Source organism: Marmota flaviventris, chromosome 10 (assembly GCF_047511675.1).
Source record: "Marmota flaviventris isolate mMarFla1 chromosome 10, mMarFla1.hap1, whole genome shotgun sequence".
NCBI lineage: Eukaryota > Metazoa > Chordata > Mammalia > Rodentia > Sciuridae > Marmota > Marmota flaviventris.
Window position 1 is genome coordinate 40147883 of NC_092507.1, and position 15482 is coordinate 40163364.

Sequence of the window (15482 nt, forward strand, 5' to 3'; positions counted from 1 at the left end):
TGGGTTGTGAGAGTCTTAATTCAATCAGTGAATTAATTCCCTGATAGGGATTAACTGAGTGGTAACTGAAGCTGTAGGGTATGGCTGGAGGAGGTGGAAATTGGGGGGCATAGCTTTGGATTATACATTTATATCTGGTGAGTGGAGTCTCTCTCTCTCTCTCTCTCTCTCTCTCTCCCCTTCTTGGTAATCATGTTAATCACTTCCCTTCACCATCACCATGATGTTCTGCCTCACCTTGAGCCCCAAGGAATGGAATTGACTTTCTATGGACTAAGGCCTCTGAAATTGTGAGCCCTCCAACTTTTCCTCCTTACAGTTCTGGTTGTCACAGCAGCAAAAAAAAAAAAAACTAAGACAGAAATATTTAACAAGTTGAATCCAGCAACCCATAAAAAGGATTATACACCATGACTATAAAAACTTTATCCCAGGAATCGTTTTACTATTGGAAAATTCACTAGTGTAATAAGACATACTAACAGAATAAGGACAAAAGCATGGAACTTTTCAATAGCTATAGAAAAATATGTAACAAAACTCATCACTTATTTATCAAAAATCTTTTTTTTTGTGAAAACACCAATATTTTATTTTCATGATGTAAAATAAAGTATCTGTTACAATGGGTATTTTAGATTCAGCAGTCAGATTTTTTAAAAAAATTACCAGTCAATTTGTTTATATCTAAATAAAATTTCCTATGATTTTTTTTGTATTAAGTTCTTTCATTTTATTTTTATAGATGAGAGAGCATCCAGACACAACCTTGGTTCTAGTTAATAGCTTTAAAGGTCAAAATCAGTGCACATTTTTATTTCTCTCCCAGTGTTCCTATTATCAAACCCAAGGACTTGCTTTATGATTATTTTACTTTCTCTCTTTTTTAAAAATTTTTTTTTATTTATTTTTTTAGTCATACATGACAGCAGAATGTATTTTGACATATAATACATACATGGAATGTACATACATCAATCATATTGTCTATTCTATTCTGCTGCCCTTCCTATCCTCCCTACTCCTCCCCTCCTCTCCCATCCTTTCTCTCTATCCAATCTAATGTGACATACTTTTTTTTTCTTTTTCTCCTCACAACATCATACATGTATTCTGTAAAACCATGAGGTTCTCCTTCCATCTTCCGTGCAACTCCCCTTCTCCCTTTTTTTCCCTCCCACCTCTCTACCCTATTTAGTGGTAGTCTTCATCTCATGCTCTTCCTCCCTATCCCATTTTGAGTCACCCCCCTTATATCAGAGAAGACATTCGGCATTTGTTTTTTAGGGATTGGCTAACTTCACTTAGCATAATCTGCTCTAATGCCATCCATTTGTCTGCAAATGCCTCGATCTTGTTATTTTTTAGTGCTGAGTAATATTCCATTGTGTAAAATGCCACATTTTTAAATCCATTCATCTATTGAAGGGCATATCATAAAATATTTTTACAAAGATTTTGACATAAAGATGGTGGTGCGTGCCTGTAATCCCAGTGATTCAGGAGGCTGAGGCCAGAATATGGCAAGTTCAAGACCAACCTCAAGAACTTAGTGAGGCCCTAAGCAACTTTGCAAGACACTACCTCAAAATAAAAAATATAAAGGGTTGGGAATGTGACTCAGGGATAAAGTACCCCTGGGCTCAATCCTCAGTACCAAAAAAGTATATCTCTATATATTTGTACAAACTTAAAATAAAATAGAACTTCCTCAACCTAATAAAGGGAAGCTAACAAAACCTTACACGTCTAACATCATATTTAATGTTTAAGACTGAATACTTCCTCCTAATATCATGATAAAGTCAATAAAGCTACTTCTTGAAATGCTAACCAGTGTAATATGGGCAGAAAAAGAAATTTAAAACATACAGTTTTTTCCCTTATTTTATTTTATGCTTGTCCTGGTAATATTTATTGAAATGTAATTTTATGTCTGTTGAATCTAATATGGTTGATAAAAAACTTTGTTTTTGCACGTTTTTAAATCATTTCTTTTCCTTTTTTTTTGGTATCAGGTATGGAACTCAGGGGCACCCAACCACTAAGCCACATCCCCCAGCCCTATTCTGTATTTTATCTAGAGACAGGGTCTCACTGAGTTGCTTAGCACCTTGCAATTGCTGAGATTGGCTTTGAACTCTTGATTCTCTTGCCTCAGCCTCCCGAGCTGCTGGGATTACAAGCATGTACCACCACATCCAGTGAAATCATTTCATTTTTTTAGCTAAATGCATTTTTCTTTTTTCAAAAGTATTGGGCTTGATATAGAAGTGAAATAAAATTGACATCAATAGAGAATTTGAGAAGCACTGCTTTGGACTAGATTGCTGTCTCTAATCCCCTTATTCACAGAAATTCTGGAACCACTTCTACAAATACTGAAACTTCCAGTCAGCAGGTAGAGCCAAAGCTATAAAACACAGACTACTCCAACAACCAAAAGGTGTGTTTCAAGTTGATGATACTGTTTTTTTTTAATTAAATCACTGATTTTTTTATTAGATCACATAGGTCTTACTTATTAAATGTATTAATGAATCTAAAAAAATTAGAAAGGGAGATGTTCACCCAAGAACATAGAAAAGGAGGAGCAGAAACACAAACATTAGCTATACTCATCTAAGTAGTGTCCACGATTAAGGGTGGGTGGCCATCTCTTTTGTTTGTTTCAGTAATATCTGCTAAGTCATTCATACAAGACCTTGATACAAGAAACTATAGCCAAAAGAACAGAAACATTCCTGCTCTTTTAGTGTTATCATTCTTTCTATGGAATCTTAACTATGATATTAACCTTTACATTCAAACTCTGGATTTGTGATTTCATATAGTATGGTGAACTAGCTGTAGTTGCTAACAGTATCAGTTATTATATTACTGTCCTTGAGCTCCAAACCCATCTCTATATACACTTTGTGTGAAGTTAGTGCTGGACTCTAAAAACCCTAGCTGGGTAGCTGATAGATTTAAGGATGATTTTCAGCAAATAACAAGAACTGTAAGAAACCTTTGGGAAGTTCAAAGTGGCTCTGCTAATAGGTGAGAGTTGAGGTAGACTTCAAGGATAGAGGAGAAAGAAACTTGCTCTTTTATATTTGTTCTATTTGGACCTCTTTTCTCCCTTCCTCTCTGTCTTCCTTCTTTCCTAACTTGAGCTATACCACTTTTCAGAGGTTTGATACCTAGACCCCCGAGGTTCCTACTCAATCCCAGAGCCAACAGTAGCAGCCAACCAACACTGTTTTCAAGGTATCTGAGTTTCATCTCTGGCACCTTTTCTTTAAGATTCTACATTGAGTAATTCCAATATCTTCCCTGTGTTCTCTCACCCATTTTGGTGGTGAAACCTGTTTTTTTGGAATTACCACTTTTGGCATACTTATGGTTCTCTGTTTGCCCTTCCAGTTACCTAGTCAAACAACTTTGTATTGTTATTTATATGCAAATAACCAGGATGGCTGCTGTCTCTCTTTTTTTAAAAAAATATTTGTTTAGACTTTGATGACCTTTATTTTATTCATTTATTTATATGTGGTGTTGAGAATTGAACCCAGTGCCTCACACATGCCAGGCAAGCACTCCATCAGTGAGCTACAACCCCAGCCCCTGGCTGCTGTCTCTTGACAGACTCTTATCCACTGGCTCCCTCCACTAAATGTTGTACTGGAAAGCCACAGGAAAGAGGAGTTGATAGAGCTCAGTTTCATCTCATCAACTAACTCAAGAATTATGACAGAACTTTAAACAGATTGAAGGTATCTACAAAATGTAGGAGAAAGAATGTCCTGGAGTTAGTGGAGGACACTAACACACTCAAGGGACAATATAGGAGAAAGACTTTGGGGTTTTTTTTTTTTGTTGTTGTTGTTTGGTTGGTTGTTTGATTTTGCTTTTTTTTCTTTTCTTTTTTGGAGCTGGGGAACCAACCCAGGGCTTTGCACATGCAAGGCAAGTGCTTTACCACTGAACTACATCCCAGCCCTAGGAAAGAGATTTCTAACTGTACTCTTTTCTCTTCTATGTTGTTTTATGCAAATCCAACAACAAAAAGGCGTGTTCCAAGTTGAGAATACTAGTTTTTTACTGGCTAGTGAATCCATAATGCTTTAATACATTAAAACAAAATAGCATGCTAAAGCAGAACTGGTCAAAAGAAGAGAGAGAGTGATTGTGAGAGATCAATTATAAACAGACTCAAGGAAAAGAAGGAGAGAGAATACTGAATTTGAATAAAAATAATCACAGATATAACCAAGATTTAAAACATATATAAGAAATGAAGGAGGGCTGGGGTTGTGGTTCAGTGGTTGAGTGCCTGCCTAGCACATGGAGGCACTGAGTTTGATCCTCAGCATCACATAAAAATACATAAATCAAATAAAGGTACTGTGTCCATCAACAACTAAAAAACAACATTAAAAAGAAATGAAGGGGCTGGGGTGGTGGCTTAGCAGTACAATGCTTGCCTAGCATGTGTGAGGCACTGGGTTCAATTCTCAGTACCACATATAAATAAATAAAACAAAGGGCTATTGACAACTCAAAAAGTATTTTTTTAAAAAAGAAAAGAAATGAAATCCAGAATGAGATAGTGAATGTCTATAATTCCAGTGATCCCGGTGACTATGGAGGCTGAAAGACTCTAAGTAACTTAGTGAGGCCCTATATCAAAATAAAAAACAATAGGGGCGGAGATGTAGCTCAGTAGTAAAGTGACCCGGGGTTCAGTCATCAGTAGCGTGTGTGTATGTGTGTGTGCGTGTATCTTATAAATATCATATGTATGTATATATATATATATATATATATATATATATATATATATATAAAATCTTAGCTTATTTGGCTTAATAATGTAAGAAAACTTACAGTGATCATTCACATTAATGGATTATGGTAGATCATTTGAATTAATTTCTTTCAAATTATTCTGGAGAGATTGAAAAAATTTTATACACACACACACACACTTGTAGGTCATGTGGGAACCCTATCTAAAAATTTGGATCAGGTTTCATCACTGAATGCACCCAAGTGAAGATTTTGAAGGTGTGATACATGCTATTTAGCTGTATCTCTGGTCTATTGCTGCTATATAGCAAGATTTGTAAATGTGCAACTTTCTACAATAGTATTCCAGAATTTATGAGCCTGTGAGCAAAGGAGCAAGGGTTATGGCAATGATTCTTCATCTGAATTCATACTTTGTAATCTTTAGTTTGCTGTGTTAGACATTCATTCTTTACTTTCTTTGGTGTTATAGATAGTGTGACAGTAGCTTCTTAAATTATAGATACCTTGGCCTCAGTGTGAGCTGTCTCCGTTGTAACACTTAAGACTTATTTTAATATTTATTCTAGAGCAATCAGTCAAAAAGTCCTAGCTCCCTGTGTTAAATTTCTTCTTACTCAAAATATTTAGTGTCATCTCTGTTATCTGGATTAAACTCTCACTGGCAGAATATTGTACTAGAAATAGGTGTGGCTGCAATAAAAATACTTAAATATTTACTGTTTGCTTAGTAGTCTGGCAGTATATCAAAAAGATACTGATTATTTTCATATACCATGCCAAAACATTCAAAACTTGTTGCCTCTGATATCTTGGAAGAAGATTATGTGTTGACAGAACCTGGAGCTCAACATGAAGGGGTTAGAAAATACTAGAATGTAAGATATACTACCATTTCTTGCTGTTTGTAGCAAGATATTATAAGAAAGCACTAAGTTCAGGCAAGAATTGGCCAATTTTCAAGAAGAGATGAAAGAGAATTCAGTTCTGTTAAAGGAAAGGCTCCCTGTCTGTGGACAACAATCTAAATTGACTCATACACAAGATTGTTGTTGTTGTTTAAATCTAATTGTTTATGTTCTTTTTTTATAGTTGCCAAGTAATTTTATTTTTTAATTGTCAGTTATGGAGCAATGCAGGTATATATTCATGTTTTTACAAAATGATATCATATTGATTCTTTTAGCTCCTAAAAGCTAGACTGTTATGACCCATGACTGAAAACTACTTATTTATTTATATTAAATGGAATTTATTAGTAATCTTCAATATAAGAAAGTTTTAAATAGCTGTGCTTTCTGGGTATTACAATTTCTTTTTCTTTTTTTTTAAGTTGTAGATGGACACAATACCTTTATTTGTTTATTCATTTTTTTTTAATGTGGTGCTGAGGATCGAACCCAGGGCCTCACATGTACTAGGCAAGTGCTCTACCACTAAGCCACAACCCCAGACCCCTGGGTATTACAATTTCTTAAAAAATAAACTAATACTAGTTTTTTCTTCTGCCTCCCCCACCCCCTGCCCCAGTACCAGGAATTGTGTTCTACTACTGGGTATCCCCAGCCCTTTTTTATATTTTATTTTGAGACAGGGTCTTACTAAATTGTAGAGACTGGGCTTGGACTTGTAATCCTTCTTTCTCAGGCTCCTGGGTAGCTGGGATTATAGGCGGCATGCATGTTTATGTTCTTTCAAACAAAAATATAAGGCTCCATGCTTTAGCTTCTCCCACTAAGATTTCTCTGCCAAAAAAAAAAAAAAGAAGAAGAAGAAAGAAAGAAAAGAAAAGAAAAAAGAAAAAAAATGGCAGCTAGTCTATCTGCAAAGATTAGATTAAAGGTGATGCCTTTTTAACCAAACCTGTTGTTAATTTAAATGACCTCAAGATAGCTGCCATTTAATAAGGAAGGAATATGCTAACTTGCCTCTGTTCCGGGAAGTGCCTCTACTTGATGGGGGAGTGATGGCTTCCAGGTTACTTCAGGGAGCAGGAGCGCTGGCCGCCCCTAAGGGGTGGCCGCTGTGTGCTCCATGGCTTCTGGAGGTGTTGTTCCTACTGATGATGAGCAGGCCACTGGGCTAGAAAGGGAGGTCTTGATGGCTACAAGGAAGGGACTGGATCCATACAATATACTTCCCCCAAAGGCAGCTTCAGGCACCAAGGAAGACCCTAAGTTAGTACCATCCATCACTCACAAGCGGAACATAGGTTGCATCTGTGAAGAGGACAACAATGCTGTCATCTGGTTCTTGCTGCACAAAGGTGAGACTCAGAGATGCCCCAACTGTGGAACCCACTACAAAGCTGGTTCCCCACCAGTTTGCCCACTGAACCCCTGCAACTCACTTACTCAGAATGTGGGTGAAGTTTCTTCTTTCCAATAAAGTCTAGCCATTGCAGTGGCTCCTCCCATGGGTGAAACTAAGACTAAAGAGACATAGCAACAAAGTGCGATGTATAACCTAAATTAAATTCTAGCGTTTTTGTTTTAGTATGTTTTTGAATGCTATAGCAAAATATTGGAGGCTGGCTATTTACAAAGAAAAGAGCCTTATTTAGCTTACAGTTCTCCTGGAGGCTTAAAGTCTAAGATCAAGCAGCCCTGTCTGCTGGGGCTCTGATGAAGGCTTTCTGGCTACACCACAACATGGCATCAGAGTAGGAGTTGTGCAAAAGAAAAAGATCATGGTGAGATAGAAAGCAAGAGAGATTCAAGGGTGCTATGGGTTTGGATGTAGTTTGTCCCTCAAGAGTTCATGTGTTAGAGCCTTGGTCCCCAGGATGATGGTATTAGGAGTGTGAAACCTTAAAAAGGTAAGGCCTATTAGAAGGTGATTAGGTCATTTGGGGACCTCGGAAAAGATTATATAACCCCAGTCTTTCTCTGTGCTCCTGTTTCTGATGTGATTTCTTCCTCTTGCACATGCTCCACTATTTGTCATGACATCCTCAACACAGCTAGCACTATGCTGTTTGGACTTTCAACTTCCAAAACTGTGAGATAATAAACCTCTTTTTTCCCCCATAAGTATCCTGTCTTAGATATTTCATTATAGCAACCCAAAATTGAACAGTACGAGAGGCCAGGCTTGCTCTTTTTATAATAATTCACTTTAACAGAACCAATGAGGGTCCTACAAGAATGATATTAATCCCTTCTGAGGGAATCACTCCTAAGGATCCAATTACCTCCCATACCTCCCAGGACCCACCTCTTAAAAGTTCTACCTCTTCTCAAGAGCACTACGCAGGAATGAAGCTTCCAGCACATTGATCTTTGGGGGGACAAACTCAGAACATATCCAAACCATAGCAAATGCCATAAAGAATGTTACTAAAACCACTAGCAAAAATTGAATGTAGACTATACAGTAGATAATACTAATATTTCAATATTCAGTTTTCTAAACTTTGTATTATGGATGTATAAGCAAATGTTTTGTAGTTCTTAGGAAATACCCAGAGAACTGTTTAGGGACATTAGAACTATAACTCTCACTGTCAAGTGACTCAGGACAGTTTATATACATATACATATATGTATATAATATGTATATTATATACATATATATGGATATACATAAACACATATATGTCTTTATATATATATGCATGCATGTATATGTTTAACTATTATTATTATTTTTTTGGTACTGGAGATTGAACTCAGGTGTACTCTACCACTAAGCTACATTGCCAGTCCTTTTTAATTTTTTAATTTTGAGACAGGGCCTTGCTAAATAGCTGAGGCTGGCTTCGAACTTGTGATTCTCCTGCCTCAGCCTCCAAAATTGCTGAGATTACAGGCATGTAATCTGAAGAGGGAAGCTAGAAGTAGGTAAAATAAAATGAAATCTGACTTTGAAAATGTCTCTAATTTTGTGCCCAGAATGTAAGGGTGTGAAGAGAGAGAGAGAGAGAGAGAGAGAGAGAGAGAGAGAGAGAGGGAAGACAGTAACCAAAAAAATTGGCAAAACATTTACAATTAGTGATTTTTGAGTGAAGGATATACAAGACTTTGTACTATTCTTATTGCATTAAATTTGAAATTATTTCATAATTTAAAGTTTTTGTATCAAAAAAGATACAAATTAACTTTAATTATCCAATTCCTTGTGTTTTTAAAAAACTAGTTTCTCTGCATTAAATAAACACATGACTTGATAATGTGTAATGAGAAATGAATAGTGAAAGGGGAAAAGAAAAAGCAGAAATTGAAAGGTTACAAAGTTCAGAATAAGTCCAAAATTAATTCAGATTTCTGAATAGTTGCATCACCAAAACAGAATTTATGAAAGGTGTTTCTTAAGCAATGGATTATGTTGCAAACAGGATACTAGATTAAAATCTGGGAGAGTATCTAGACTTTTTTTTCAGTAACTAAAAAATTTGGTAGAAAATATATTATAAATATTGCATAGAGGAATCATTGGCAAAATCTTGTGATGGATGAGTCATGTCTAAAAACCTGGGAAATCAAAGAATACTTCAATATTCAAGCAGAGTTAACTAATAATAATTGCACACCATGATAAGAAAGTGCAAAGGAATAATAGTTCAGTGTTAAATTTTCAAAATAATGTCTTTTAAGTATTTATAGAAAACTTAGAGACATTTTCACAGTCAGGATTTCATTTCACTTTACCCACTTCTAGGTTCCCTCTTGAGCTGCTTAAATTTCAGTGTATTCCTGCTGCATGCCATTGGCTATATTAGAAATTCTCCCTATTCACTTATCAAATTCTCCACCAACTTTTTCCTTCAGAAATCTCCCTTAAATGATTATATTTGATGTTTTTACCCACATACCCATCCTTACTACAGCTGTGATGACCTAAAATGGCAATACCCTCAAATATTATTAACAATTATATATAATTAACTATATGTTATAGTTAAATATTATCAACTAGACCAATTTCTATCTACAATATAGGACTTTTTAAAAAACTAATTTTTTTCTTAAAGACCATGTTTTGATTGTCGATATAGCTCAGTGATGGAGTACTTGTCTAGTATGTGCAAGGCCTTGGATTAGATCCCCAACACTGAGGTGGGGAGAAAAGCTTTGTCTGCTTGGGTTTTCATAACAAAATACAATAGACTGAGTGACTTAAAACAACAGATATCTATTTTCTCCCAGTTGTGGAGACTAGAAGTCTGAGATCAGGGTAACTACATAGTCAATTTCTGGTAAGTATTCTCTTCCAGGCTTGGGGATAGTCACTTTCTGGCTACAATCTTACATGTGGAGAAACAGTACAAGATTTCTGTTGTTTTTTCTTATACGGGCACCAAACCCATTAATGACTGCCCTACCCTCGAAACCTCATCTAACCCTAATTACCTTTCCTAAGCTCCATCTCCAATATTCTCACATTGGGTATTAGGACTTCAACATTTTAATTTGGTTGGGGGAGAGGGGTGGGACTCAATTCAGTCTATAGCAAAGATTTTGCCTATATCTACTAGTTAGTGGGATACCATTTTTAATCCTGGCATTAAAAATTGAGCAGGAGATTATCCGTATAGCAGTGGATTATACATATCCACTGATTTGAAAAGTAAGAAAGGTTCAATTTGTCTTTTAGCAACCTGAATATCATTCCATTGCTTAATATGGCCTACGAAGAAATTTGTTTACAGAGAATAAAAAATTTTGATACGAAATGCAGTAATTCAAAACATTTAAAGTCCGTAAATAACCATTATCATAATAGAAACATGAACATTTGATGGTCATTTTGTTATACAGTAGTGTGCCAGATCTTTTACTCCCTTTTAATTCTCAAATTCCCAGGCTAACATGTTAACCATGGCACCATCTTGTGGATATTTCATCAAACAGCTGGTCTGTACAAACATTTATATGGAAATAAATGTAAAAGAAAGTTACAAAAAACATATAAAAGTTTTAAAATAAAGTTTAAGTTAAAAAAATATTGGGAAGTATTATTCCTCACTCTCAAAGAACTTCAACTATGTAAGTAAATTATTAAACTGGCTCCAGCATGGTTATGGTTTCTTTTTAAAGTATTTCCTGTATTAGCCATTTATGTAAACTTTCAAACTGGCCACTTGGTGTTGAAAACATCAAATGGATATTTTAGACTTTCTATATATCTTAGATATATAAATATATGTGTGCTACTTTTTAATTGATTTAACTTCAGGATCTGATAGAAAAGCAAATTGATACAGAATAGGGTTTTTTGTTTGTTTGTTTTGTTTTTTAAGGAAAAAAAACCTTTAAGACAAATTTCAGTTAAATTACTCACTGGATATGAATCAGTGTATTAATCCCTTTTGTATAACTATAATGAAAAGCCTGAGGCTGGATAAATTTATCAAGAGGTTTATCTAGCTAACACTTCTGAAATTAAAAGTCCAGCAGCTGATGATGATCCTCTTGCTGGTAGAGTCCTAAAATGAAACATGGCATCACATAGCAAAAAACGGAGTGTGTGTGCTTATATTTCTGGTCTCTCTCCCTCCTCTTATAAGGTCAACAGAATCCAAGCATGAAGGTTCCACCCTGATGATGTTATCTAATCCTAATCACCTCCAAAAGGAATGTCCAAACACCATGATTGGATTGTTTCCATCTTCTTAATACCTCACCATGGGGATTATTCAATACATGAATCCTCGGAGAACATACTCAACCATATTCAAATAATAACAACCACTTATTTTATTTTATTTTTATTTTTTATTTTTTTTAGAGAATTTTTTTAAATATTTATTTTTAAATTTTTCAGCGGACACAACATCATTGTTTGTATGTGGTGCTGAGGATCGAACCCGGGCCGTACGCATGCCAGGCAAGGGCGCTAACCGCTTGAGCCACATCCCCAGCCCAACAACCACTTATTTTAATCAAATTCTTCTGATGTAGAATACAACACACTGGTAGTTTTTAAATTTTAGGAGAGAAATACCAAACATCAAGTTCTGGTAATATAAAATAAAAAAATATTTTCTTATTTATTGTGCTGGGGATTGAACTCAGGGCCTCATACATGCTAGGCAAATGCTCTACCACTAAGGTACATCCCAGTCCTATAATTATTTTAATATTAAGCATGTAACTATTTACTGATTGTGATAAAAAATTGTAGTAGGTACATTAATGTTTTAATTTAAAAAGTATTAAGCACAAAGTTTTAATGTCTTTTTCAGAATGTAGTAGAGAAAAATTGAGGATGTAATTACATAATTAAAAATATATAGAGAAATTGTTATTTGTAACACTTTCATTGTGAAGGTCCAGTATTTGGAGTTTACAATTACATTTAACAGTTTTTGTTACCATAATTCCACACAAAGAAAACAGAGAATATCATTTATTGGAGACCTACTTACTATAAGCTAGGCATTTTGATACGTTATTTAATACAATCCTTCCAACGATTTTTCAAATTGGTACTATTATTTATACTTTACAGATTAATACAATTAAGACTGAATAGTTATATAACCCGCAAGGTCACATAGCTACTAAGAAGTCATGATTTAAATAATTTTTTTCTAGTTGTCAATGGACCTTAACTTATTTATTTATTCGTTTATTTTTTGCAGCACTGAGAATTGAACCCAGTGCCTCACACATACTAGGCAAGCGCTTTGCCACTGAACTACAACCCCAGCGCAGAAGTCATGATTTTAATTCAAGTCTTCAGAGCCCAAATTTTGCCACAGTGCAATTCTGCTTCTCAGAAATTAAGACATATTGAAATCTTATAAAAATTTATTTTTTAGTTTTAGATGAACATAATATCTTTATTTTATTTTTATGTGGTGCTGAAGATCGAACCCAGTGCCTCATGCATGCTAGGCAAGTACTCTACCACTGAGCCACAACCCCAGCCCTTAAAATTTTAATCTGGATATTTAAAATAGAATTTAATGACCTATGCACTCCAAGTCCTACAGGTATGACAAATTAAAATATTATTTATATTTGTTACATTTAATTTATTATATACAAAATTTTATATGAACTAAGCTTATTATTGCATTTTGGGACAATATTCTTCTAATTATGTAATATTATGTAACAGTAGGAAGGCTGCCTCTATTATTACAATATTATAGAAAACTATAAACAAGAATAAAACCTAAAGGGCAAATTTCCTTAATCATTAAAATTCTCTTAAAATTTTTAAGTCTTTGAGACACATTATTTTATGAAATACATCCATTATGAAGAGAAATTAACAACTTTCAAAAATTACTTAGTTCTTTCTGTTATATATGTAGCTAGGTCACTGAAGCTATCATGTAGAACTAAGATTCTACACAACTAGGATGGTTGATCCTTGAAAATTCCCCCCTTTTTTGGAAGAACTTTTTGAAAATAACCTAAAATTAAATGATAGAAGTATTTTCTGGTCCACAATACCATTTTTAAAACAGTGTTCTGAAACTAATTTTTTACCTTAAGTCTTCAAGCAACCATTGGCTCAGATAAAGAACATAAAGAATACTTCAAACACATGAAAAACAATCTTTCTCATACTAAGAAAAATAAATTAGAATTACACCATGATAATGTTTCTCCCAAAATTGACAAAAAATGTCGAATATGCCAATATGGTGAAAATGGGAAGAAACAGTCATTCTCATATATTTTGATGTTAGCATACAGTATACTTTTAGAAAGGACAGTTTGGCAAAATCTAAAAAAATTACAAGTGTACATTATTTTTTAATCCAACAATTCTACTTATAGATAATTTCACATATATATTATATGACATATGTAAAAGGTTATTCAGACTTTGTATTAGCAAAGATTGGAAGTAACTTGATAGTGATCAATTGGGGATTAAATCATGAACACTTATATGATGGAAAATAGCAGCCATACATATGAAACTGCTAACACTAAGTCCTTGAGGAGAAGGAAACTGAAATGGAAAGCAGCCATTTCACTATCCACACATTTGCATCTATTGAATGTTAAACTATCTAAATGTATAACCTCTTAAAAATAAATAAGAGTTCTCCCTCTGCTTCCCAAGCCCACTACATCTCCCTGTTCTGGTTGCTCAGTGACCTTAGACCTGATATGTGTATGTCTAAGGTTGCACACATACACTTCCCACAAAAATCCAACTAGTGTGGACAATCTCTGCAGAACAGTTTGTCCCTGATCCATGGCATTTCTCTAACCCAGGTCTTTTAATTTATTTATTATTTTAAATATTTATTCTTAAGTTTTAGGTGGACACAATATCTTTATTTTACATTTATGTGGTGCTGAGGATCAAACCCAGTGCCTCGTGCATGCTAGGCGAGCACTCTACCACTGAGCCACAGCCCCAGCCCACCCAGGTCTTTTTAACATCAGCTTCTCCAAGTTCTAGGAGATCCATCAGACTTGCAGTCTGTAGTTTGAAAATGCTGATTCAAGTCTAGCATGGGACCATATTACAGCAATTATTTTCCTAATGTCATGTAACATATATAGCCCCAGATTTATGTCCCCTTCCTCCCAGTCTTTGGTTCTCCCCTGCCCCCACCTTAAACCTTTGGGCAAAAAATACACACATAATTCCTACACAAAAATATAATAATGAAGCAAAGACCCTCAGAATCCACTTCTCTTTTTATTGCTCCAGTCCAGATGTTTTCTTGATTCCCAGATCTATTTATCTAATGGCCTCTTTGGCATCTCCACTTGGATATTTAATAATGTTTCAAACCTAATGTGTTAAAATTGGGCTCAACATTCACTTTAAACCAACTCTTCCTGGCAACTCCATTCTTTCAACTCTTCAGATCAAAACACTTGGTGTTATCTTCTGACTTCTTTCTCATACATCTCAAGTTAATTAGATAGTAAATCCTATTGGCTCTACCTTTAAAATACATCCAAAATTTTATCTTTGTTAAAACTCCTACTATTATCACCCTGGTCCATACTGTTGTCATCTCTCATCTCAACTATTTTAATATCTTTCTCTAAGTGATCTCTTTGCTTCTGTTCTTCTCCCCTGCCTCTCTTCCAGAGGAGATTCTCAATTCACCAACTAGAGTAATATTGTTCATGTATGCCAGATTGTGTCACCTCTCTCTTTAAAACTCTCCAATGTTAAACAGAGTTAAACTCAAATTCTTACTTTGACCTACATGGCTCTTAAGGATCTGGACCTCTTCACTTTACTTCTATAACCTTATATTAAACAACTTGACTTTTGATTACCCTGCTCCAGTCACACTGCCCTCCTTGCTCTTCCTTGAACACGTTAAGGATGCTCCTACTTTCAGTACCATTTTCATCTGTCTTTCCCTTTATCTGAGATATTCTTTGCCAAGATTTCTACAATTATCTCTCCATTTTCTTCAGGACTTGACTTAAAAGCTACACTTGCAGTGTGGTCTTCCCTGGCCAACCTATATTAAAAATTATTTCATATCCCCTTTCCATGCCTTAATTCTATCACTATCTTAAATATATGTAAGTATTTATCTATTGATTTTGTTTATTATTTGTTTCCTCACATTACAATGCATATATAATGAGACAAGGTTTTCTGTATTTTTTATTGACTAGATCCCCAACATCTAGAAAAGCGCCTAGAATAGAGTTGGCACTCAATACATATTTGTTGAATGAATAAAAGAAGGCATGAAGGAAAATGGGGTTGGCAAGGCCTACCACTTAGATTTCCCCCCA

General features: G+C 34.9%; 1 long non-coding RNA gene and 1 pseudogene across 2 annotated transcripts in view; both read left to right on the forward strand.

Moving 5' to 3' along the window:
• LOC114100250 (uncharacterized) overlaps nucleotides 1-15482 on the forward strand; it is a 68677-nt gene that overhangs the window by 37891 nt on the left and 15304 nt on the right. The window lies entirely within an intron of this gene.
• Nucleotides 6535-7129, forward strand: LOC114100260 (cytochrome c oxidase subunit 5B, mitochondrial pseudogene; annotated as a pseudogene).